The 26,687-nt window shown below is 36.4% G+C and overlaps 1 protein-coding gene and 1 long non-coding RNA gene across 4 annotated transcripts in view; one reads left to right on the top strand and one right to left on the bottom strand.

The window, feature by feature from the left end:
• Nucleotides 1-26,687, top strand: part of LOC119865416 — a 204,987-nt gene that overhangs the window by 162,308 nt on the left and 15,992 nt on the right. The window lies entirely within an intron of this gene.
• AGTR1 (angiotensin II receptor type 1) overlaps nt 1-26,687 on the bottom strand; it is a 47,518-nt gene that overhangs the window by 19,359 nt on the left and 1,472 nt on the right. Inside the window, exons 2-3 of one of the 2 annotated variants that reach the window (XM_038571160.1) lie at nt 22,316-22,406; nt 18,512-18,596 (exon numbers count right to left, since the gene is read on the bottom strand). The gene's annotated coding sequence lies outside the window, so the exon portion shown is untranslated. The remainder of the gene's footprint in view (nt 1-18,511; nt 18,597-22,315; nt 22,407-26,687) is intronic. The other variant, XM_038571159.1, reaches the window with a different exon arrangement.

The raw sequence follows: 26,687 nt of genomic DNA, 5'->3' as shown, positions 1-26,687 counted from the left end.
GCTGGAATTACATGCTCCAAGGTTCACATATTCAGATGTTACAGGGGCTGGGAATAACAGTTGAGGGAAGCAGTCATGGTGGTGAATGGAGGACTCTCCTTTTTCTCAGAGGAGGTGGGGGGTGGGAGTCTCACCTGATTTATAGCCAATTGTGCCAGTCATGATGTGGGGAGGCACTGACTGATTTTTTTTTTAAAAGATAAGCTAGAGATTTAAAGCTTTATTTGAAATCCCCTGTCTTGAAATGTATTCAGTTAATGCAAATAATTACAATAGCAATGCTGCCTAGCCCCGGTGGCGCAGTGGTTTAGCACCGCCTGCAACCCAGGGTGTGGTCCTAGAGACCCGGGATCGAGTCCCACATCAGGCTCCCTGCATGGAGCCTGCTTTTCCCTCTGCCTGTGTCTCTGCCTCTCTCTCTCTCTCTCTCTCTCTCTCTCTGAATAAATAAAATAAAAATATATCTAAAAAAATAGCAATGTTGCCTAGAACTAAACAGAACTCTTCTTCAGATCAAGTTTGGTCCAAGGCCTGACAATTTATAATCTAGGATCCAGGCCAACTGCCTAATTTTACAACTCAGAAAACAGACTCTAAGCCTCAGCAAGATGCTACAGACCCCCATATTTCAGTGTTTTTATTTTTTTATTTTATTTTTATTTTTTTAATTTTTATTTATTTATGATAGTCACACAGAGAGAGAGAGAGGCAGAGACACAGGAAGAAGGAGAGGCAGAGACACAGGCAGAGGGAGAAGCAGGCTCCATGCACCGGGAGCCTGACGTGGGATTCGATCCCGGGTCTCCAGGATCGCGCCCTGGGCCAAAGGCAGGCGCTAAACCGCTGCGCCACCCAGGGATCCCTATTTCAGTGTTTTTATATTACACTAAATACTTGAAGTGCATCTCTTGGAAATTCCCTTTCCATTTCCATATTCATATTCAACATATTCAACAACTCCTCTATGATAGAGGAGTTGGAGGTTGTTGGAGAACAGATATGAGATGGGCTGAGGTTATTGTTCAACCCTGCTCTCATCCAGCCAGTCTGCCTCATTTGGCTCTGCAGGAGGAGAGCCTAGCTCAGAGTATTAGAACTGTCCCAGAATGGCAGCCTAGATGTCACTCCCTGCTTCATTGTTCCTGATGGCAGCTTATTTTTCCCTTTTGATTGTTCCACACTGTTAAAGATACTATTAATCTTTTAGAGCCATTGCTTCATTTCATGGAAGTCTCCAAATGGGTGAATACAGCATAGAATCTGTGACATTTGGGTATACTTGCTGTTATTTTAACATTTATTCAAAAAATATCATCTAGTACCAAAAGGATGATCAATAATGAAAGAGACTGATGCTAATCATAGAGCTACACTGCCCTAATGGCCCTGGTTATATAACTGGCATTGAGGTTAGGTTTTAAAATATTTTTTAATAAGTGCTGAAAAATATTTATTTTTGAAAACTTCATTTAAGTAAAGTGTTTCTAAGGTGAACTGTTATGCGCCAAGCATGAAATTATTTACACATTTGTGCTTTTGATACAAATATATTTTCTAAATTAATTCACTGTAGGTTTAAGGACAAACCCAGATTATTTGTTCCACCTCTGTGAAAAAAGTTGATGGTATTTTGATAGGGATTGCATTGAATGTATAAATTGCTCTATTTGTATGGAACCAGAAAAGACCCTGAATAACCAAAGGAATGTTGAAAAAGAAAACCAAAACTGATAGCGTCACAATTCTGGACTTCAGGCTCTATTACAACGCTGTAATCATCAAGACAGTACGGTACTGGCACAAAAACAGACATAAAGATCAGTGGAATAGAATAAGAGAATCCAGAAATGGACTCTCAAATCTATGGTCAATTAGTCTTCAACAGAGCGGAAAAGAATATCCAATGGAAAAAAGCCTCTTCAATAAATGGTGTTGGGAAAATTGTGGACAGCCACATGCAGACGAATGAAACTGAACCATTTTCTCATACCATACACAAAAATAGATTCAAAATGGAAGAAAGACCCAAATGTGAGACAGGAATCCATCATAATCTTAGAGGAGAACACAGGCAGCAAACTTTGTGGCCTTGGCTGCAGCAGCTTCTTGTTAGACATATCTCCAAAGACAAGAGAAACAAAGACAAAAATGAGCTACTGAGACTTCATCAATATAAAAAGCTGTTGCATAGCAAAGGAAAAATAGTCGACAAAACTAAAAGATAACTGAGTGGGAGAAGATATTTGCAAATGATGTGTCAGATAAAGAGCTAGTATCCAAAATCTATAAAGAATTCATCAAACTCAACACACAGGGAACAAATAATCCAATCAAGAAATGGGCAGAAGACATGAACAGACATTTCTCCAAAGGAGACATCCAAAATGGCCAACAAACATGAAAAAATGCTCCACATTACTCGGCATCAGGGAAATACAAATTAAAACCACAATGAGTTACCACTGCACACCAGTCAGAATGGCTAACATTAACAAGTCAGGACATGAGAGATATTGGAGAGGATGCAAAGGGGAGCCCTCTTATATTGCTGGTGGGAATGCAAGATGGAGTAGCCACTCTAGAAAACATTATGGAGGTTCCTCAAAAAGTTGAAAATAGAGCTTGCCTTCGACCCAGCAATTGCACTACTGTACCAGAAAGGTACAAATGTGGTGATCCGAATTGGCTTCTGCACCCCAATAGCAGCAATGTCCAAAACAGCCAAACTATGGAAACAGCCCAGATGTCCATCGGCAGGTGAATGGGTAAAGAAGGTGTGGTATACACACACACACACACACACACACACACACACACAAATGGATTACTACTCAGCTATCAAAAAAATGAAATCTTGCCATTTGTAATGATGTAGGTGGAGCCAGAGGGTATTATGTAAAGCAAAATAAGTCAATTAGAAAAAGACAATTACCATATGTTTTCACTTATATATGGAACTTAAGAAACACAACAGAGAATCATAGGGGAAGAGAAGAAAAAATAAAACAAGATGAAATCAGAGAGTGAGACAAACCATAAGGACTCTTAATCATCAGAAACAAACTGAGGGTTGCTGGAGGGGAAAGAGGTGGGGGGACGGGATAACTGGGTGATGAACATTAAGGAGGTTATGTGATGTAATGAGCACTGGGATTATGTAAGACTGATAAATCACGGATTTTTACCTTTGAAACCAATAATACAGTATATGTTAATTACTTGAATCTAAATAAAAAGAAAAAACAAACACAGAAGTATGTAAAGAGAATTTATCTGATATTGATTAGGTGGATACACTGAAGGAATTATACAAGATTAAAAATGAATATGGAGTATTTCTGATGAATAGTAATACTTGGCTAGCAGATACATTTCTTTGGCCTCTAGCCCTGATAAAACTTCCTGGACATGTTGATTTTTCAGTTTTATTGGAAAAATAGTTTAGTTCTTGTGAGCATGTTTTGCATTTTGCAAAAGGACAGCATGTACATTTTGGTTAATTGCCTGGTTAGCTAGAAGAACACAGTTCATGATTTTACGCATAGTACCTTAGATGGGAAGAGTGGGGAGCATCAGGGAAATACAAATCAAAACCACAGTTAGTAAAAGTACTAACTTCTACTTAAAATTGTGTGAAAAGATCAAATTTCATGCTTTTTCAAACTACAGAGTTTTCAAGGTAAGACATAAAAGACAAAGATAAAAAAAATGTTGGTCTGATAATGTGAATTTCCTTTTAACTCAGGAGGTGCATGTTGAGGACCACTAGCAGCTAGTTTACTGAGGAGTCTGTATAGTAGAATGAAGGAGTAGCAGTTCATGGAAAGTAGTGGAATCTGCTCATTGGGGAGAGATAGGCAGTGGGGTGGAGGGATCAAAATGAGATGGCCCATGAGGGCTCCATGGCCTCAGGAATGCTATCGTCTTTAGCTGGTAACCACCTATTAAAGGCAATATTTGCCTGGGAATTGTAGTAATAAGCAAATATTAAGTATTAGGCTGCTGGGATCAAATTCAGGATACAGGAAAAAATACTGTGGGTATAGTACAGTAGAAGGAACGTCTTAGTATCTGAAGTCTACATGTGCATTTTCATCTGAGATACCATAGTTTCCATCTCCAGAAATTCAGTTTCAGTCTTTCTTATATATTCCATGTCTCTACCTCATGTGTTCAAACTTTCCTTTAGCTTCTTGAACACATTGGAACCCATAATAGCCACTTAATATCCTTCTGCATTAATTTTATCATCTGTATCATTATCAAGTCTGTTTCCATTAATTGATTTTTTTCTCTTTATAGATTGTACTTTCCTGCCTCTTTTATTTAATACCTGGTAATTTTTGAATGGATGTCAAATGCTATGGATTTTGCGCTCTTGGTTATAGGATGTTTTTGTGTTCTTAGGAAAATTCTCCAGCTTTGTTCTGGGAGGCAGTTAAGTTCCTTGCAAACAGTTCGATTCCCTCACATCTGCCTTTTATGCTTTGTTAGGTGGGACCAGAACAGCATTTAGTCTAGTGATGATTTTTTTTCTTCTTCTGGAAGCAAAAAAAAAAATCCTTTTGAGTATAGTACCAGATGCCCCATGAATTACAAGGTTTTTTATTCAGGCTGGTGGGAACAGGAACTATTTTTTGGCTTTGGGTGTTCTCTGGGGATCGTCCCCTCTAATCCTTTTGGATGATTACTCATACACATGCACCGAAGCACAAGGGGAATACTTTGCAGATTACTGGGCTCTTCCTTTGTAAAACTCTCTGGTACTCTGCCCTGTGAACTCTAGCTCCTTGCCTCTCTGGACTCCCAGCTTTATCTCCTCAACTCAGGGAGACCTGGGAGCTCCTTCTGGATTCTTCTTTGTGCCAAGGCTAGAAACTACCCCCAGGCAGTGAGCTGGGACAACCATAGGGTTCACTTCATTTGTTTTCCATCCCTCAGAGATTACTGCCCTTTATTGCCTGATGTATACTGTCTTGAAAACCATTGTTCCTCATATATTGTTTCATACAAATATAAATCATTGTTTCATATATCACACACACACATATATATGTAAACATACACACACACACGGAGAGAGAAAGAGACAGAGAGAGAGAGAGAGAGAGTTAATTGTTGTTTTAGGTGAGAAGGTAAATAAATCCCTGTTACTACATCTTGGCTGGACATAGAAGTCTCTGGGTTTGAGTTTTGACCCTACACCTTGTGTGCTATTTGATTTTGGAAGAATTACTCAGCCTCTTCCACTTCGTTGTTTATGAAATGGGGATAATAATACAATAATTAATTGATGGAATCATACAGGGGAGAACATGTTATAGTCCATGAGATTAGGCACAGGAGTATCCATACACTGAAAGTGAACTTTAAAAAAACAAAACAAAACACAGCACCTGAATGGGATAAACTTTCTCCCTAGCAGAAATCACCTGAACCTTTTTTTCTTGTCCAAAAAAGGGGCATTTGCCTTATATATTGCCCTTACTCTAAATAATGACCCTGCCATTTACCTGTGGACCTACTGGTAAAGGGGGCACAGGCCAAAAGGCAACTTGTCTCCTCCAAGAACCCATGGGGCAAAAAACAAGTTTACCTGAAACATTCTGTCAAAGCTATACCACCACAGTATTATAATCCCATTAGCAGAGTCTGTGTAATTTGTGGTTAAAAAAATTGTTTTTTTTCTTTATTTCACCTTAATCAGTTTTACCAAATTCCTATGAAGCAAAATACATAATTATAAATTGAGAACATCTGCCTACAATTACAAATATATGGAATTCATTCAGTTTATGATCACTACTTTGACATTTTAAAAGAAAGTGATGTTTTTTAAAGAGAAGATATCTGTTTTCTGACATATTAAAATTCTAACTTAGTAATGTGAGAAAATACTAAAATTGTATGGCTTTTTTATTGCATGTTTATTTAGGCCAAACCAGTATGAGGCAGCTAGATTAATTACTTTTTTACTGTTAAGTACTGTACATAGTTAATTATTTCATCTAAGTCGTGTCTGAGCCAAACCTGTGAATTACTGTTCATGCAGGGCAATGATGATAATTTATGTACTCCCTCCATGCTACAGCTTGTTAATATATTATTTTTGATTTGAAACTAGATGTTAAAAGTTGGCAAGAGGCTTTTAAAGACTACTCCGTGACATAAGTTCTAAAATTATGGATTTCAAAATTAAGGTTGACAACATGCTATAATAGGAAATTATTTAGATGATGGAATAATACATTTTGTCTGAAAAATATATTTTCCCATTTTCTACTCTGATCTATTGACTCTTAGATTTCAGCTTGTGCTTTTTTATTCTGCTTGATTTTATGATGTGGATATTATTTTGGGACCTTAAGCATGCACAAAACCTGATCTCACCTGCTGTCCAGGTATGGCTAATCAGATATTTAACTGTAGCTACAGGTGCCCAATGGCCACAAGTGCTTAGAGAGGTGCTCACAACCACCATGAACTCAAGATAACCAGATGACACTGAATCCCTTTTTAAAATGTAAGTTCATCTTTACAGAACTTGAGTAACAGGTTTCCAGTGTTACTTGTACATAGTCAAGTGAAAGGGAACTTAAAAAGTTTTATAAACTCAAAAATTAAATTTTAAGAGATGCCATTAAAAAATGAAGAAATCAGTAAAAACAAAAAGTCTTATTTAAAAAAATAAAGAGAGATGTTATAAGATCTCCTTGCTACTCCCAGCCTGGTCCTAGATGAGCCATATTAGTTAGCACCCTGGGGAGTTTACTAGTAAAGCAATCTCAGGTCCCATCTACACCTACTGAGCCAGAATCTGCATTTCAACAAGATTCTTCAGGTGATTTGTGGATTCACTTAAGTTTGAGAAACCTGGTCTAGTTAGACATTTAACAATCACTTAAGCTGTGATGGATCCAATGGATTGCCCATCCTGTAGACTGTGGAGAGCCCCAATCACTAAGCCCACTCCAGTGGAGTGAAGCTGCCCTTGGAGAGACTGGGGAACAGGACAGGTGAGCTTTGGCTGTGTGAGGGTCTCTTGCATTTTCTTGGGGAGCCCTTTTCTGGGAAATTTAGAAGAGTCCCAGTGAGGCAAAACTGTGTACCAAGGAACGGAAAGCTATTTCACGTAACACAGATATCTGTCAGGTTCATTCATATAATAAAAGAACTGGATGTTAATCTTTTGGATGAAAATTAACACAGATCCAGACTTCTTGCTGGGACTTTGGTGGGAGGGTCCTTGCTTATTTTAGGAGAATCAAAGAGCACTGAAAAGGAAGGCAAGTGCTTCACATTCCCATGAAGCACATGCTTACCTTTTGTGTGTGTGTGTGTGTGAAACGTGAATTTTGCAATGCGAGTAATTTTATCTAATAACTGTTTTGGGTTTTTTTTTCCTCCTTAAAATGCCTGCATTCCCCTCACAATTTCTTTTCCTTGCAGAGGCTTTCAAACTGTTCAACCACTAGAGGTCTGTATTACCTATTTAAAAAAAAAAATCATACCCAACTGGCTGAGACTTTCAGTTCTTAATTTCAATATCATTTCTATTTTTTAAGATTTAAAATCTTTTTAAGACATAACACCTGGGAATAAAAAATCACCACACTTTAGGAAATGAAGGAGATAACCTGTTTCCCCTACTATTTCCACTAGACAGCTGAGCACAGCTTCATAGTCAAACTCAAAACTCAATGGCCAGTCACAAATCAGAGGAACAGAATTTATTTTCTGCAAAACAGTTGTTTCCCTGATTTATTTAAAGATGCCTATGTTTTTTTAACTTTAGATTTTAAAGCATTTATTTTTCTCTTTCAACAAAAGTTATTCTCAGTTTAAGACACCAATTTTACAACTTTTATGAGGGTTTTAAAATAAGATTTTCTTTAATTGGTCAACCAAGAATAAATTAAAAATTAATGTTCTTTCAGGCTTACTTTGTAAGACTCTGCTGTGATTGTATAAACTAACGAACGAGCCTGGGTTTGCATGGTAAAGCAGTGATTGAGGCGATGATTGTTAGTGGCACCTACTGCAGCCTGGGTCCCCCAAGTTTTCACTGTGTTCCATGTTTGCCCAGGGATTTTTTTTACTAGAGTAGCGCATTTGGGTCTGCCCCCTGCCAGTAGCATTACAGGTTCTGAGCTTTCCAGAAATCTAAAAATGAGGTGTCCTGTTTATAGAATACCTGATTAATAATGGTAAAAACCTTTCCATAGGCTTATACAGCAAGGCTCCCTGAAACAGCACACTCATATATTCACATATTTAAATGGAACGGTTGAAAATATTACAGACATAAAAGCTGTAATTTACTGTGTATTGCACCAGGGGTTTGGGATTCTGATGCTAGATTTTCATAGATTCTAATTATGCCTGCATTTGGAGTAAGTGGCTACATTTGTTGCCAGGCAAGGTGTAATGCTAAGAGGCTCCCTTCTTTTAAAAAGCATTATTGCATAATGTTCCTGGCCTGTACTGCTTCCAGAAGCATAAGCAAGTCTAGTGTGGCTTTTCTCTCAGTCTGTCACTTTATTAAAACACAACAATTTGCAAGTGTTATTTAGCAGATCAGCTGGGTTCATTTCAAAGGCTAATATTTAACAGAGAGGGAAATAACCCATCCCTATCCTTTTAAAAAGTGTTTTCTCTGTATTCTCAGGCAAATTACCTAGTGTCTTCCATAGATCTCAAAGCTAGGATTCAAGGATAATTTTAGTAATATCTTACCCTGCTTGCCTACATAATCCAAATGATCAATTCTACAGCAGAAGGAAACTAATTCACAGTGCACTAATTGGTACTACAGGCCACATTATTTAAAGTTGTTATGTTTTTTTTTTCTTCATTTCCTGTTGCATTTTTGTGTCTGGCTGGTGGCATATGAATTAACAATTTTCTCACTGAAATGTGACAGAAAAATATCTGCTTTACCGTCTCTTCAACATTCCTTTCAGAGCTCTGGACTCTCCTACTATTCAAAATGATGGTAGCTTAAACTTGCACCCAATAGCAGTATAAACAAATATTAACAAGGTGTTCACTTATATACATATATGTTAAAAAATGCTGATGGTGAAGCAGATAATTAAAAGCAACAGCAGGAAGATCTCAGGCTCTGGAGAATTTGATGGGTTATATCTGGAAAAGAAATGGTCAGAACCAGGGTGTTGGAGTCAGTCCCAAATTCCAATTCTAGTCCTGACACTGGTTAGCAAAGTGGGTCCCTTAGGCTCAGCATCCACGCAAAATGAAGCCAATAAGAGAAACTAGCCTATAGGGTTGTTTGTTTGCTTTTTGGTAGATTAAGTAAGAAAATGCAGATGAAGTGATGGACTCAGTGCCTGACCCAGTAAGTGTCCAGTTAATGGATGTTATTTTCTCTGCTGCTTTGTGTCTATATTTATAAAATAGTAATACAATTCAATGGTAACAATCATAGTTACCTATTAAGTGTTGTGACAAGTTAAGATTATACGTATGTTGAAACAGTACCTGGCGTCGTTGCTTCTCGAACAGGTCTCCCAGAGTTTTCACCCATAAAACTAACTCACAGTTTGGGAGAATTTCAGGGATGATTCATTCCTGGATTTGAGATTTTTCGTTTTTAGTTTTTTGAGTGAGAAGATTTGCCATTTAGATGCTTTACATCTCACTTATTTTTTTTCTGATCTAGATGATGACTTAAATTTGTGAGTCTACCACATTAAGAAGATAAAATATTGCATTGAAATAGTAGGCAAGTAGAGACAAATTATTTTCGGGGAAGTTAAAAAACTGAAATTAGAATCTGTTCGACCTCAGGGAATGGAAAGAAAAAATGTGATCGTGCTTAAAATACTATTTTCAAACCTTTCATTACTCCAGCCCTAGCAATTGAGGAAAGTTTGTTTTCCCTAAAATGCTGTATAGTAAGTATCTCCTTTCAGGAGGGAAAACTGTGGGAGAGGGATTGGAAGGAAGCTGTGACTAACTAGCTTTTTATTAGGGACCGAATACTGATTAAATTACAGGCATTATTTTAACTCAACTTGTCTTCCCAATACTACTGGGAGTTAGAATTAGAATTGCTGTATTTTGCAATGAGCACTGAGGAGAACAAAGACCGGCTACTGACATACAACTAAAAAGGTTTTTCTCAGAGAAGGACTAGACTTGGCAGTTTGGCCTTTATGCAGCAATTTCCAAGGACACGTTGGAGTTACAAAAAGAGGTACATGCTTTCTGAAATCAGAGGCACTCACCTGGACAGAAGTCCACATCAGTTCAAACTGACTTTCATGTTTTTGTGTGAGAAAAGGAAAACCTCTCATTTAAAGTTATGTGTTGTATATTCTCAAAATGTCTAGTTCCTTGTCGGGCTGATTTTCTGGGATGTCATTGACATATGGGGTAATGGGAAACAAATTTCTGTATAGTTATCAATAAATAACTATTTGTACTATTAACTAGGCTTAGGACCTGGAATTATACCAGAAGAAGTTCTTTTGGGTCATATTTCAGTTTAGAGAGCCAGCCACACATTGGCAGTTAAGGACTGAACCCCTATGTCTGTCAACTCAGCACAACCCCATTTTCAGGAATCTCCCTATATCACGACCACTTTGGAAATCAAATCATCATATCCACTTCTGAGCACATACCCTAAAAACTCTCCACATGTGTGCAAGAAATGTACAAAAACATTTACTGTAGCATTGTTAGCCAGCCATTGAGTATTGCTTTTCTAGAATAAAGGAAGTTGCATTTTTTTTTTCTCATTCTGTTCATGATCACTTCTCATTTATTACTCTTAGGGAAGTCTCTAATGGAGGCCTGTAGGGCAGCTGGCCCATTTTGGGGGAAGCATGACATCACAGATGCTTGTCTCTTCCTTGGCCCCATCTGCTAGAAATAGTAACTAAGTCCTTTACCTATGCTGGTAGGAGAGGAGCTGTAGAAAATCAAATTAGCAGGAGAGAAACTATTAGTCTTCATTTTCTTGTTTCCAACCTGCAAATACAGATTGTTAAATACACTTGTTCCCCAATCCTCATTAGGAAATCTTGAAGAATAGCAGGACAGGAAAAAAGCATGGGGATTATGAGAAAACAACAGTACTAAAATATAATGCAAAGTCAGGACTGTTCCTTCTCTTCAGACTATCTTATATTTGTAGAGTTGGTTGAATTTGAAATTTTTCATTAAATAATTTCATTCCTAGTTGTATGTGGATGAATGCCACATTTACAATTCCAAATGTATCTTTTTATTTAGAATTTTCTTTTTGGGGATCCCTGGGTGGCTCAGCGGTTTGGCGCCTGCCTTTGGCCCAGGGTACGATCCTGGAGTTCTGGGATCGAGTCCCGCGTCGGGCTCCCGGCATGGAGCCTGCTTCTCCCTCTGCCTGTGTCTCTGCCTCTCTCTCTCTCTCTCTCTCTATGTCTATCATAAATAAGTAAATAAATCTTTAAAAAAATAAAAAAATTAAAAAAAATAATTTTCTTTTTGTTGGACTTGTAGATGAAATAATTGAAATGGGATAATCAATATATGAAATCATTTTACATATGGCGGTATCCCTGGGATGGTATCCCCTTGTTAAGTTCACTGGTGTTAAGTTCCTTGGTATATCTGTCTAAGGAGGCAAAGCTTTCACTAAAAATAATCCAATGGCAATGTCGTGTACCTGCAACTCTTTATTACTTGAGGAGTTTCACTTTCAGACCCAGAGACAAGGGATTAAGGCTAGTGATAGGCAAAGTGTTTTTAGAGTATACTGAAGGCCCCAAAGAAATCAGTTGGGTGTCCAGGAGGAACTGACATCAAACATACGTTTTTAATATTTAGAGTTCAAATTATAGCCACAGAACCAACCATTGGGGATTGAATCATAGATCTGACTTCTTTTTGAAAAATTCAATTTTGGAAACATTTCACTACATTTTAAAGCAGTGTAAGTCTTTAAATCATTTAGGTTTAAAATATGTCTCTTCTAGCATCCATTCTTAATGCCCCTGTTTCTTTTTTTTTTTTTAATTTTTATTTATTTATGATAGTCACACAGAGAGAGAGAGAGGCAGAGACACAGGCAGAGGGAGAAGCAGGCTCCATGCAGGGAGCCCGATGTGGGATTCGATCCCAGGTCTCCAGGATCGCACCCTGGGCCAAAGGCAGGCACTAAACCGCTGCGCCACCCAGGGATCCCTAATGCCCCCAGTTTCAACTATTAGTTCTGGTATCCTTCAGTAACTTGATCTCTCTTTTGTCATACATTCTTCTTTTGTGGTTTCTAAGGATATTGGCCTATTTGCTGTGCCTTGAATTTGCTGGCTCAGTACCGCCTATGGTCTTTGCTTTTGCCTAGAGAAATCCTTCCCCAGATGTCCACAGAGTTTTTTCCTTCTTACGAAGGAGGCTTTCTGTAAACACCCTTTTATTTTTATTATTTTTAAAATAGATTTTATTTACTTATTCATGAGAGACATAGAGAGAGAGAGGCAGAGACACAGGCAGAAGGAGAAGCAGGCTCCACGCAGGGATCCCGGGTCTCCAGGATCACGCGCTGGGCTGAAGGTGGCCACCCTGGCTTCCTCTAAACACCCTTTTAAAACTGCACTGCCTCATCTCATTTCTATTTCCATTCTCCATGTCATGGAACATATTGTATCTTCTACTTGATGGTTTTTCTGTCTATATGCACTAGATTATAAGTTATATGCAGCCAGGGGTTTTTGTCTGCTGCTCATACTTTGTTTTCAGGACTGAGAATAGTGACTGGCGTGTAGGTATCTGACAAAAATACTCATTAAATGAATTACAGCAGAATCTGTTGCAAACTACAACCCTTCATAGGAATAACTTGTATTTAATATAATTCTCATTCAGAAGGATTCTTACTGTCATGACATTTTATTTGATATTTTTATTTTAGAGTCTGAGGAAGAAACTTCAGAATTAACCAATACCCACTTAGTAATAAACTTCTAGATCACAATAGTTTTAAACTGAAATATCATCAGGATTTGAGCAGTTAAATAAATATGTGAAACACCCTATGTAAAATGTAGGTAATGATGAGGTCTGTGATACATAGGGGAGTTTATATACTGCCCTATTATAAGGCATTTGGATTTGAAAAAGAAATTTAAAACATAGCACTGTCTGAAGAAAACGTGTCTACCTGTGGTTTCAAAGGCCCATTTCAGCACTCAGCATGTGGCTGACAGGACCATGAAGACATTTTGCAAATCACATTGTTTTTTCTACTTCTTTTTAACTATGTACTCAGGTCTGGATATGTGTCTGACTCCACGTCAGGACAGGAATACTCAACTGATCAAATCTAATTACATTTGCTTCCCAGCTAAATTGTATATCACCTTCCCCTCTTGTGAGAGACATGGCCCCTCTTGGGTCCTCAGCATCTGATTATTGCAAACCTAATTGATTTGCGACATTTCATTAATAAAGTTAACTAAAACTAATTATACATATTGAATAAAAGTTTCCTGTGAAATGAATTATTCTATTTAGCTTAAGGGTTCTTAATTGTTAGAATGAATTGCTGAGGAGGATTTCAGAATTACTTTCTCTTGGGATATATATATATATATATATATATATACACTCAACCAATATGGGTTGATGGATAGTGACACCATAGAAACTAAATGCAGAAAAAAATTGATTAAATATGAAAATTAAAGATGTCAAGCATCTTCCTAAGAAGATAAAAATCATAAAATAGGTTACATAGATCTCTTCATTTTAAGATATTAAATTAGGTCTGTTAAATCTGTCATATTAAGGTAGCTAAAATAGAAATTTTAATATATTGACATTTATTGTTTTATTCATAGTATGAATTTTCCTTTATTTAATTGGAACATATTCTATTTCTTACTCTTTAATTCAGATGGTATGTTCTACGTCATCCATCTAATTAAATCTAAATTCTAGCAGAAATCCAGGGGGAGCCTACTACTACTTCAATTGTCCCACCAAGCTGATGTGTTCTGGGCAAGAGTTCTCACAAATCAGGCCGTTTCCAAAGCTCCTTATTTGTTCCGTTGTGTATAAATAAACATGTTCTATGTAAAACAAAGACTAGCATTTATTAGTGGCTTAGAGTTGAATAAAATATGGCTGACCTATTAGTATTACATATATCACTGTTGTCATTGGTGACTCAAATTTACATTGCTTTCACATTGTCAAAGCAGTTTGGACTTCTTGCTTTACACTGTTAAGGCAATTGTTTTCATCAGGCTCTGTACACCGACCATCCTAGAGGGACCAGAAGTAATGAAATACCTAATCTGTTCTTCCTCTTTGACTTGGGAACATCACTGAGGAGCCAAGTTTCAAGGTCTATGTTAAGAGACAGCCTTTACCCACTGCCTGGTTTTATCTACTGCAGCTCTGTTTGCTTTCTATGTTGACCTATGTTGTGTGTAGAAATATTTTGGCCTTGCCTGGATGAGAGGAGGAGGAAAGCTGCTCCTGACTGGATTTTGGACTCGCAGTATGACATTGTTTCTGTTGTCCCAGGGCTCCACAGCATTTGTTTAAGTTCTGGAAAGGTGCCCAAGACCTAGTTCCAGGTAATTGGTTACCTTCCACAAGGTCTGTGCTGTGTTATTACGTTTCTAAGCTATCCTACACCTTTCTGGAATTTAAAAAATGATTCCGATACATCTAAGTCTTCCTAAAAGTCTTAAAAGGAACGACTAGTTGGGATCCCTGGGTAGCTCAATGGTTTAGTGCCTGCCTTCGGCCCAAGGACATGATCCTGGAGACCCGGGATCGAGTCCCACATCAGGCTCCCTGCATGGAGCCTGCTTCTCCCTCTGCCTCTGCCTCTCTCTCTCTCTCTCTCTCTCTGTCTCATGAATAAATAAAATATTTTTAAAAAAGGAATGACTAGTTGAACGGGAAGGATGACAATATTTTTAGTACTAGTCAAAAGTTCTCCCTGCCAGCAAAACAGTCTCCACATTTTGATGCTAATTCTCTGAGCTCTTTTAATTATTAAAAATATTAACAGTAACCTAAATTTGAGTCTCCTATACAGTCAGTTATGAGCTAAGCATATCTAGCTCTATTTTCAAGCCTAGGAACAGTGTTTCTATAGATATACTGTGGATAATGGCTTAATTGAAGGTAAACTTGTTACTCTAAAAAGAAAGTTATAATATATATGTTAGTATTATACTATAATATTAGTATTATTAGTAATTATATATATAAAAAAAATTGAAAGAACAACCACTCAAATGAGTACCCTTTACTTTGCTTTTTTTCCATTGGTAAGATTCAAGGATTTATACTTGATAATTCTAAACTGGGTACAAACTTCTATTATATATGCTTTTATCGAAAAATAACGCTATTACATGTGTAAGGGGAATATAGGCTAGATATGTATATGCTTTTCTCATAGTTAGTTATATAGCTGTTTCAAACCCTTGATGCTTCAATGACTCAAAGACAAGTTTGTTTTTAATTTTTTGCCTGTGTAACACACAACCATTAGTCCAGGAACCAAATGGATTTGAACTACTAGGTATAAGTGACTAGAAAGTAATGGAGACTGACATTTTAATAATGGGATCATATTAGTAGAAAAATGATGACTAAGAACTTTAAGAATATACTATATAACATGTAGTGATTACATTAATTAAAAATTGAAAAACTACTGTTCTCTGTGATACATATAATTTGGAAACAAAACCAGAGACTTCTAGCACCTTGTACATTTCTATAAAAACAGAAAAAAAAAGAAATAAGTCATCTAATACTTATTTTGCTTGGCTCTCCAATTTCTGAAAAAACATTAAGTCATCTGTACTTACGTCAATACAACTGAGACCTATCTATCACTGCAGAAAAAAAAAAAAAACCTCACGGAATATAAAGAATAAAAAAAAAATGTAGGTTTTTAGAAATGACCTATATCTTTTCTAGTTTTGTTTACTTGGAGATAAACAAAACACTGCCCTTTCAGGTTCTGAGTATAACACCTAGCTTCATGACTCCATAGGGATTCATGCCTAGTAGAGGGCTAGACCATAGGGGGACTAAGAGGTGCCTTGTCTCCAAGATGTCAGTGGATTGGAGATGTCAGTGATGCAGGTAAAAAAAAACCCAACAGCTATATATTAGTTCAATATAATTGCATGTACCTCTTCTCACGATTTTTAAGAAAACGAGAACCTCTAACTTTAGAAGAGACATAAGATACTTAATTCCATGTATTTTTAATATGCAAATAAATAGGAAAAAGACAAAAGCACTGTGAGAACTATATACTAGATATCCTACAACTGAAAAAAATTGGAATTTAAAAAATACTTTAACATTTCCAAATAAGTTTAAAAGAGCAAAAAAAATTCCTTCCAAATAACAATGGAATTCCACTACAATTATTAGTAAGTTACTAATAGCAATAGTATCATAGAACTTTCTATGGTGATAGAAATGTTGTAAAGCTTTGCTGTCCAGCAGTGTAGCCACTAATTACATGTATCTATTGGAATACTTGAAATGTGGCTAGTATAACTGAGGAACTGAATTTTTAATTTCATTTAGAGTTAATTTATATTTACATTTGAATAGCCACACATGGCACATGACTACCACACCAGACAGTGCAAGGCTACAGATTTTAAGCCACTGAATATAGTCTTTATTTATTCTTCTAAATGTCCTGGTTTTCCTCATTTGTCATAAATAGATTCCACCTTAAATTCCTCTGGTCCTATAAAACAAGCTCTGAAATGCTGTTTACACATTACTGGTTTAAATCAATAAGAGATCAGAGTTCTTTAGTTGTTAAGTTGGTAAAATGGACTCTCTAATGTTCAGAAGGTCTGAACACACCTTTTGTATTTCAGTAAGTGCCCATGGTTTGGGATGGGGCCTTGGAGATTATTTTACAAGAGACCAAAAGCAAAGTTGCTAGTTAGTAGCAGAATTGGTATAGCATCAGTTCTTTACCAACCAAAAGATAACTTCTTCGAATTAAGCGTGTTTTGCGTATTCATCTGCAACTTAATGGTTTGAAAAGGCTTAAGATTTTATAGTGTTCTTTTTTTCAGTTTTGTTATTTGTAAGCAAAACATACTATTCTGAAAGTCTTGCTACAAATGTGTGAATGTTAGAAATTGAGGGCTTCTAAAACAAGGAAGAGAGGATGTTCATAAAATTATTTCCATCAGGAACCTCCCTGGATTACTGCCTTGCTTCTTCCATTATAAGGGTGATGGGGAATTATGGACAAAGAGTTCCTTCTGTTCAGTTCTCTTAGGATGTAAAATAAAGCTTCCTATTAAGAACATATATTTCAATGTACTTTTTCTAGGGCTGGATTTTTGCTGAAAACATGTACAGCCCAGCTTTCTAAGCTTAACGACACCTCAAAAAAACAAGAACACCCCCCAACCTAAAGATTTCCAGTAACAAAACTCTGTAGAATGTTACTGTTTTTTGTCTCCAAGATTAAAGCAATCTTAAACGGTTTCCTAACACCACCATGGAGTGCCTTACAGCAACTATTTCCTATTTGCCAATGACTCAAAGAATAAAGTCACCTCTAACATTTGTCTACCCAGTTACCACCTATCCTATCTTTCTTTTGCTTTGATAAAATATAATCACAAAATATTCAGAAGGGGACAAGCTACTCTTTTTATTCTCCCTGGAGGGACCAGGGAGTGTCTCCCTTGTTAATTCAGGAGGTTAAGGGCTTGTTCCTTGAGCTGAGTTTTTGTCAGGATCAAAAAAAAAAAAAAAAAAAACCTTTTGATCTGGAAAACCCAGGAATTTTATGAAAAATATCAGGCAGGGCCATGTGATAGGAAATGGATGGACAGAGAAGTCCCTGATTACCAACACTGCCCTTTCAGGTTCTGAGTATAACACCTAGCTTCATGACTCCATAGGGATTCATGCCTAGTAGAGGACTAGACCATAGGGGGACTAAAATTGGACTATGTCTCCAATTCCACATAGCCTTTTTACCTGTATCTTACTGTAGCAAGAGAAACTTTTATAAGAATGAGACTCAGAGACATCTGTATTTTCTGAAGGTGAACAGGTCAAGTTTCAAGGTTTATGATCTTTGGACACATGTTTCTGGAAGTGATTGCTTCATAGAGCTCAAATCCCCCATTGGGTGGCTGAGGAGAGGACAGTCATTTCCTCCCTGCTTCTCTTAAAGCCCTAGTTTGAAGAACAATCCACCCATGGAAATCCTTGCCAAGGGGTTACAAATCTCTCACATGGTTTATATCAATACAGGAATATCATGATAATTCTAACATTGTTGACATTTAAAATTACATAAGTAAATATGTTCTTAAGGTGTATATAAGGGATAAGACTGGATTACATTCTTTTCTGCTTCCTGTTTCTGTCACTAAACAATAGTGTGTATATGGCTTCTTGTGCTACCTCCACTGTTGACACATTAGAGAAAAACCACTGACAGATACAGTGCTATAGGTGTAAGACATTTTACCTGGATGCAGAACTTGTGGGATGGCTTTTGCGTCTTATTCAGATGAGAACTCAGACATTTTCAACCAATTTATCATATATTAAATCTGGAAAGAAAAAGATTAATGTGATTCACTAAATAAGGTCAGATTTTCATTTTTAATTGACAAAGTAACTATTAACACTATATCTTAAATGTATTTTTAAAGGGAATGAAATCATCTGGTCCCTATCAAGGATATATTTGTCCTTATGTAGAGTTAGGCTGTGCTAAGTGGCAGTCTGTCATGGAATTTCATCCTCTTCCTGGTTATAGTCAGCATCTTTCCCCATTCCCTTGTAGATACACACGAGAGGAGAAAAAACAATGTTTTCGGGTAAAATAGTGCAATCTTATTTAAGATACTTCTGTAGACGTAACTACTAATATAAGAAATAAAATAGATTAGATACTTGTGAATCTACAGTTAAACTTTGATAAATGATTCTTTTTAATATAAACCTATATAAGTGTTATTGCACCAGAATTGAAAAAAATCTTTTTTTTTTTTTTTTAAGATTTTATTGGGAAAAAGAAAAGATTTTATTGGGCAGCCTAGGTGGCTCAGCAGTTTAGCGCTGCCTTCAGCACAGGGCGTGATCCTGGAGACCCCAGATCGAGTCCCACATCAGGCTCCTTGAGTGAAGGAGCTTGCTTCTTTTCTCTCTGCCTGTTTCTGCCTCTCTCTCTCTCTCCCTCCCTCCCTCCCTCTCTCTGTGTGTGTCTCTCATGAATAAATAAAGAAAATCTTTAAAAAAAAATATTTTATTTATTTATTTATTTATTTATTTATTTATTTATTTATGACACACAGAGAGAGGCAGAGAGACAGAAAGAAGGAGAAGCAGGCCCCGCAAGGACCTCAGTGCAGGACTTGATCCCCGGATCGGGATCACACCCTGAGCAGAAGGTAAATAGATGCTTAACCACCCAGGCATCCTGAAAAAAAAATCTTTTTAAGAGATCTTTTTTTCTGTATTTCTGTTTTTATTTTTCATTGTAGTGATGCATGCTTGCGATATCAATGTCAAGCTATAAAAGAGTATAAAAATAAAAGTACATGTCTCCTAGCTTTCTGTAATGGTCTTTCAGATCCACTTCCTAGAGGTACTTACTACTAACAGTTTCATATGTATCCTTTTACGACTTTTAAAAAGGATACACATGCATACAAATGTATATATCCACATTTTTTTCATTTTACACATCATACTATTCTGTTCTTTGCTTTTTTTGGTTAAATTTAATATGGTTAGAGCTATCTATACTGTATCCATATATCTGCCTCATTTATTTTGATGACTATATAGTATTCCTTTTTTTAAGGTTTTATTTATTTATTTATTTATGAGAGACACACAGAGAGAGGCAAAGACATAGGCAGAGGGAGAAGCAGGCTCCCTGCGGGGACCCCGATGCAGGACTTGATTTCAGAACCCTGGATCATAGTCTGAGCCAAAGGCAGACCTCTACCACTGAGCTACTCAGGTGCTCCACTAGACAGGATTTCATTCATTGCACTGACACATGATAATTTATTCAACTAGCCCCCTGTTAATGGGCTTTATGGTTTTATTTTTTCAGTTTCCCTTTTGGGCTGCTTAAGAATAGGCCTCAATGATCCTGTTTTTACATAGGCATTTCTAAACTATGTATCAGAAAAGTTTCAAAATGATTGTTGAAGTAAACTGTATAATCCACATTTTTGAGAGATACTTGAAAAATGTCCTCTATATAGGTTATACCAATTTATGATCCTAAAAATCTAGCTTATATCAAATCTCAAAATTTTTTTCAGTCTGATAAATGAAAAGTATATATTTGTCTTGATTTGCATTTCTTTAGTTATGAATGAGGGTGAGCTTTTTTGTTGTTGTTTTCTTATTTTTTGTAGTTATTCTACTAGTTTGCCTAGTAATGACCCTTTGCTCATTTTTCAACTGAGTTGTTCACTGTTTCTCATTTTAAAGAGCTCATGTTATATTAAGGAAACTGGCATTTACAATATAGAATATGGCAAATAGCTTTCCCAAGTTCCTGTTTATCTTCTGACTTTGTTTATGGGTCTTTTTCCTTTATGATCATTTTGATTTTTTTATGTAGCCACATTAACCGATGTTTTTCATTATGGATTTGGGGGACATGTTTAAGAAAGAAATTTTGTAAAACTGAAGAGATTCAAGATGGCTATAGGTATAGTATAGGTTACTTTTTAAAACACAACGTATACCGACTTTACTATAACATTGTTACATGGAATGTTTTTGGCATTAGAAAAATCTCTTTTTATCCCAGTATTTCAGTGGTTTTGTTGTTATAGAAAAAGAAATTTCCCACAAGATTATTTCTCTTAGAAAAATACCACCATGGTATAAAACCTTGCGAACTCCTATAAAGCACTACTGTACCTTAGGGGGAAAAAACAAAAACAAAAACAGAGAAAAGGTTAGATTTGCCAGTATCATTCTCTACAGAGTGAGTAGCAGTTGTCTAAAGATCTGAAATCTAGAGTTAGTTGGAAGGAAAGTAATAGAAATTCTGAGACAAACTGAAAGTAAGGATTAAAAAAGTAATAGCGATTTTGAAAGCGCATACCAAAAAAGGGGGAAAGAAAAAAGTAACTTTTGATCTTAGCCTTGATCTTAATAACTCTCCAAAGCTTTTAAGATTGTTATATATTTTTCCTAGTCTTATCTGTTCTACAAAGATGCAGCTATTTAAAAAATATATCAGTGACTTTAATCACAAATCAGTACTAATATAACTATTTTCATTAGAACACCAATGACCCAAGTAAGGCCAAATGGCAACCTGACAAGAATCTATCAAACACACACACACACACACACACACACACACACACACTGGATCACAGTCATGATTTATGTTTTAGGTATTGCTCTACTCACTTATGATTATCTTTCCTTGCCATTAAATATTATTAACTATGTAAAAATGACTATATAATGTCCCATCATATGGTTTAATCTAATGGGAACTCAAAGAAATAGATTTGTGTTTCTCTCAAAAATTTATTCTATTAAACTAGAAGATTAAATGCCAGAACATACTCAAGAAATCATTACGTAGGGATCACATCAGATTCTTTTCCATTCCTGATAAAGTGGCAGCAATTAACTGTGTGAAGGTGAAGGGCTGGGATCCATCATGGTACAATGTGTTTCATGTGAAGTGACATCATTTGAACAGAAAGATTACTAAAGCTGGGTTAATGGACATTCCTGTTCTAGTGGCATACTACACAGATTTAGAAGCATGTAGAATGCATTTGAATTGGATAATAAAAGGAGTTTGGGTCAAAAGTGATGATAAAAGTACAAATGTATGAAGTTTACCAGAAGAAATGCCTTGTTTTTCAATTTATTTCAGAAAAAAAACAGATGTAGATTCTTGTGCAGCCAGAGTCACAAATATTTGGGCTCAGTGAGACCGTCAGGACTGTAAAGGATCATAAGAGAATCACTGGCATTTTATCATTTATTAGCTCTAGGAAACTGCTGCTATGTGCAGTATATCTCCTGGGCACTACCGCCCTGCCAGGCCCCTACAACTTGGCATTATGGCAGCCCTGGGTTGACTGTGTCCTAAGCTGTAAGTTATAAATTAGATACTGTACTCTTAAGTGCTGCCCTAACTTCCAGATCTAAGCAGCTGGTGAAGTTCCATCTCCCAAGGATGTCCCTTTATCACTGGGAAAATTGTAGCTGCTAAGTCCTGTTGACACACCTCTCCTCTCAAACATCATCACAGGGAACCCAGACTCACCTCAGTCTTTTGACCAACATCAATGAGCCCTTGTCAGAACAACAGGCTTTTGGCCAGATCCAACTGACAGCTCTCAGAGAATCTACATGCACTAGAAGAAATTGTTCAGAGGTTCAGTCATTTGGAGAATCACTGGCTTTAAAATAAGCCACCATTTGCTTGCAGACTGGTTAGTAACTATGTTCATCTAGTTTTGTGAACCATGCTTGTAGATAAATGTTTATATTAAAGCTGAAAAGAGTGGTATATAATTTGAGTTGGAAGGTTGAATAGTTTATATAGGTAGGGAATTACTTAAAAGAAAAATTTTTCTTTATAGAATCAGAACACCAAAAGGTAAAAAGAGTAAATTTTAGTAAGTTATGAGAAAAAAAATAGAGATATAAAACCTTAAGTTTTAAATAATGAGCTGTCATAGTTTTAGTATTTATTTTCCAACTAAAGAAGGAATTTCTAGAATTCTTCATTATTGCACTTAAAGGTAAGGTGACAGGCAAATGCAACAACTGAAATGGAATAGATCACGTTTTTTCTATGAGAGAAACAGAACTTGATTTCAAATTATAATATACAATAAATTCTCAAATAAAAAGCAGGCAGCCTAATGTAGAGCAGACGGTGTGGGGTGTCAGCTAAAGAGCACAGGCATCAAAATTCTTGTTTATATCTTAACTCTATCATTTACCACATTGGCGTGAGTTATTAATCTCATTATGTCTCAGTATCCCTTACTTCTCCCATTATTACTCAGTATCCTAATCTATAAAATGAGGATAAAGCAGTGCCTATTTCATAGGGAAGTTGTGAGGCTTAAATAAAAACAATATTGAAGGCTGAACATTGTGTCTGATATATTGTCTGTGCTCAATAAATGTTAGCGTTAGGTAAAAATGCTAGTCTATTAAAAAGCCAATAAAATAACCTCTAGGTAATCATTCTGAACAAGGCCTAGGTGCTGTACACTTGGACTCCTCTAACTTCATTGTGCATCTGAATCACTTGAGGATTTTGTTAAAATGAAAATTCTTATCCAGTGGGTCTGGGTGGAGTTAGAAAGTCTGCATTTCTAACAAGCTTCTACATGATGCCCACGATGCTGGTCTTTGCCTCGACACTTGAGGTAATTGTGGATGGCTGCTCCCAATTTACAACACAGCGATTCTCAGTAGGGGAAATGGGAATAAGGAAAGTATAGACAATATTTACAGATTTAGCATGCCTCCCAGGTGATTGTAATATGCTTGCCTTACCTTTTCCCTAATACTTAAAGAACTATTGATTTGCTATTTCAACTTTTATTCTGTTTCTCCTTTTCTTACTCTTTCCTCCACTTTCCCCTTGTCTTTACAGCTTTAGACTAAAAAACAGTACTAATAGTTCCCCCAGTTAGTAAAACATCAATTTCAAGTCATTTTATTGTGTGCAATAGGATTCTATACCCAAATGAGGTTAGAAAAATGGTTTCTCTTTAGTGTATCTCTTCTAAAATATAGGTATCTGAAAAATGTATTTTTGATTTTAATTTTCATGGAAAAAAACATTTTCCATGGTTTTAGCTGAAAACAACTAACAAGCAAGAAAGTGATTTGTGGAACATTTAGTAATAGAATACAAGGATGCATTAGATGTGGCACATATAGTATCAAAGGAGGTATACTCCCATAAGGAAGGGAAAGTTGGGGTGGTTATTATGGAATCAAACAATGTGACCACATTAGACATTCCACTTGGTCTGAAAAATAGGACAGAAGGAGGCTTGGTTTAAAATGGCTTCCCACTCCAGTGGCACTGAGATGATTGGAAAGACTCATATCCAAATATGTATTCAGCTTGACCAACATCTCTCTAGGGCAAAGACCATTTTTATACTTTAGTGTGTCCTTAAGGAGCTAATATCACTCAAACACATAGTATTCCTTTGTAAGTATCTTCTATTATTGCTGATACATTTCATACATGTAATTCTTTGTTTTCCAAGGTGGATAGAGCAAACTTGATTAATATTAATTGGTAAATATCTAAAGACAAGTACACAATCATGTATGTATTCTTCAGTATTCTTACTCTGAAGTTAATCGTTCAAAGTACTTAAATCCACTGATCTAAATAAGTTTTAACATCATTTGGTGAAGAATAAAGCAGCTTATACGCGTATAAAATGAATAAGAAATCACGTAAGACTTGACCCAAATTCTATGATTTTAAATTTTAGGGACATTTAGACTTAGGACTTAGAATATGAAGGCACAATGTGATTAGGAAAAACAAAGCATATCCATTTCTTCACCCATTTTATAAACTATTAAATTTTAAAAAATTAATTAAATGTGAGCCTAGCAACCCAATTTAAAATATTCTTAGATATAGGAAGGAAAGTATAATAATCACTGCAAATCTAGACATTTATTTCTATTTAAGACGTTCGGATGATGCATCTACTTAGGAGCCAGACAAATACGACAAAAACTCTTCTAAACTGGTCTGTAAGAATAATGTAAAATATAGTGGTCATACAATATTTATAGCATATAGTGACCTATGTTAGTAAAATATTTGAAAGATGATTTTAACATTCAAGGGAATTTTTTTCCTTGTGACCATCTGCTACAGAGAATCAAAACTCAGATAGCAAAACTTTCAATGTTAATGCACCTACTATTAAAATTCACTTGTCATTTCTATGACAGTTCTAGATATATACTTTATTTTCTATTTCAAATTGTCAAATGTGTCATTAAAATGACCACTGAATAATAAAACATTTGGCAAATGTATAGTTCATGTATAGCTTTTTAGTTTGTGTGTGTGTGTGTGTGTGTGTGTGTGTGTGTGTGTGGTGTTTGCTGTGATTTATTTTGCATGTATTTAAGAGCTTTAAAATGATAATGGTCATCATATGCCAAATCAGTTGAATATTACCTTAAGTCCCTATAGACCTCCTTGATTTAAGATATATTTTATATATTAAGCTGCTGAAAAGTTGAATTTTGGTAGCTAAAGTTCATATAATGAATAAAATAGAAAAATATAAAATGACAGCTAAATTCAGGCTGGAAATGGAACAAAACTTACTTTCGCTCATGGGAACTTTGATATACTATTTTAATAAGTAACTACATGACAAGGAACACAAACCAGGGAATCCAACGACTGTAGGCAGTTTGGAAGGGAAGGCATAGAACTATTTTGAAGAAAAATAATAGCATTTTTCAGTGGTGATGAATTTAAAAGGTGATTTGTCCAGTTTACTAGACAGCATGGGAGAAGAGCATTCCCAACCTGGCCTTGACTGCTCTGTCACAGTTTGTTGATCTGGCTCTATATTTGTTATTTGCCACAGTGTGTCTTTAAGACAGCTTTCTAATCTTTGAAACATTTGGATTTACTTCAAATATCTAAATAAAATTCTTAATTGGCTAGCTTACTTGGGACACTGGCACAGCCCAGTTATGGCCAAGCAGTCAGAGCACTAGGTAAACGAATGAGTGTGAGGCTAATGGATGGGAGCCTGCATCAGGCAGCCAAAACATGCACGTGTTATAGGACTTGGTCTAGGTCCCTGTAACAAATCTGAAAACAAAATACAGCAAATCTGTTATTTGCTTGAAAAGGATGTAGTGGCACAGATCAAACTATAGAAAACGTGCGTCGTGCATTTAAACTATTGGTGTTAGGCTTCCCTCAGCTAAGTATTTTACCTGGGCTTTGGTTAAGTAGCAGATTAACTTTTCTTCCACTATTTTCCCTCCTGTGTAGGGTAAATAATCAGTGATAGTCACAACAAAAGTAATAAGCAGCAGCAACAAACCAAAAAATGTGTATACACGTGTGCCCGTGTGCGTGCGTGCACACACACACACACATTCTTACCTCAAACTAGGGGAAAAAAAAAAGGAAACACAGTGTAAGAAACCTGAACAATCCATATTCTTTCCCTTTTGAACACTGAACTAGGGTTAAAGAGCGACAGGAAAGCTTTAAGCTCAGAACTCTTGGGACGGACAGCGTTGGCAAAGCAACGGTGACTCAAGACATTTTCTACATCTCAAGGAAGAGAAGTCTTCCTTTGGTGTCACTGGAACCAGTGGAAGGAAACCAGTTTGCTTCTGAGTTGGACATTGGAGCATTTGATTCAGCTTATGGTCAAAGAAAGGAGATTTACCAGAAATGGAGGCTTCGTGATGGGCACAAAAAACAATGAAGTCAGAAATAAAAAGGGAGAGACAGAGTAGATGACAGACATGACACTAATAATTGTGAAACTCTAACAAATGCTGAGAACTGGCACCGGGGGTACACTCCCTGAACCATGGAACCAGGTTTTGGGAATTGCCAGCTGTAATCTGGGTGTGTGTGTGTGGGGGGGGGGGGG

The sequence above is a fragment of the Canis lupus genome, chromosome 23 (assembly GCF_011100685.1).
Source record: "Canis lupus familiaris isolate Mischka breed German Shepherd chromosome 23, alternate assembly UU_Cfam_GSD_1.0, whole genome shotgun sequence".
Classification (NCBI taxonomy): Eukaryota; Metazoa; Chordata; class Mammalia; order Carnivora; family Canidae; genus Canis; species Canis lupus.
This window is presented reverse-complemented; position numbering and strand designations above follow the sequence as displayed.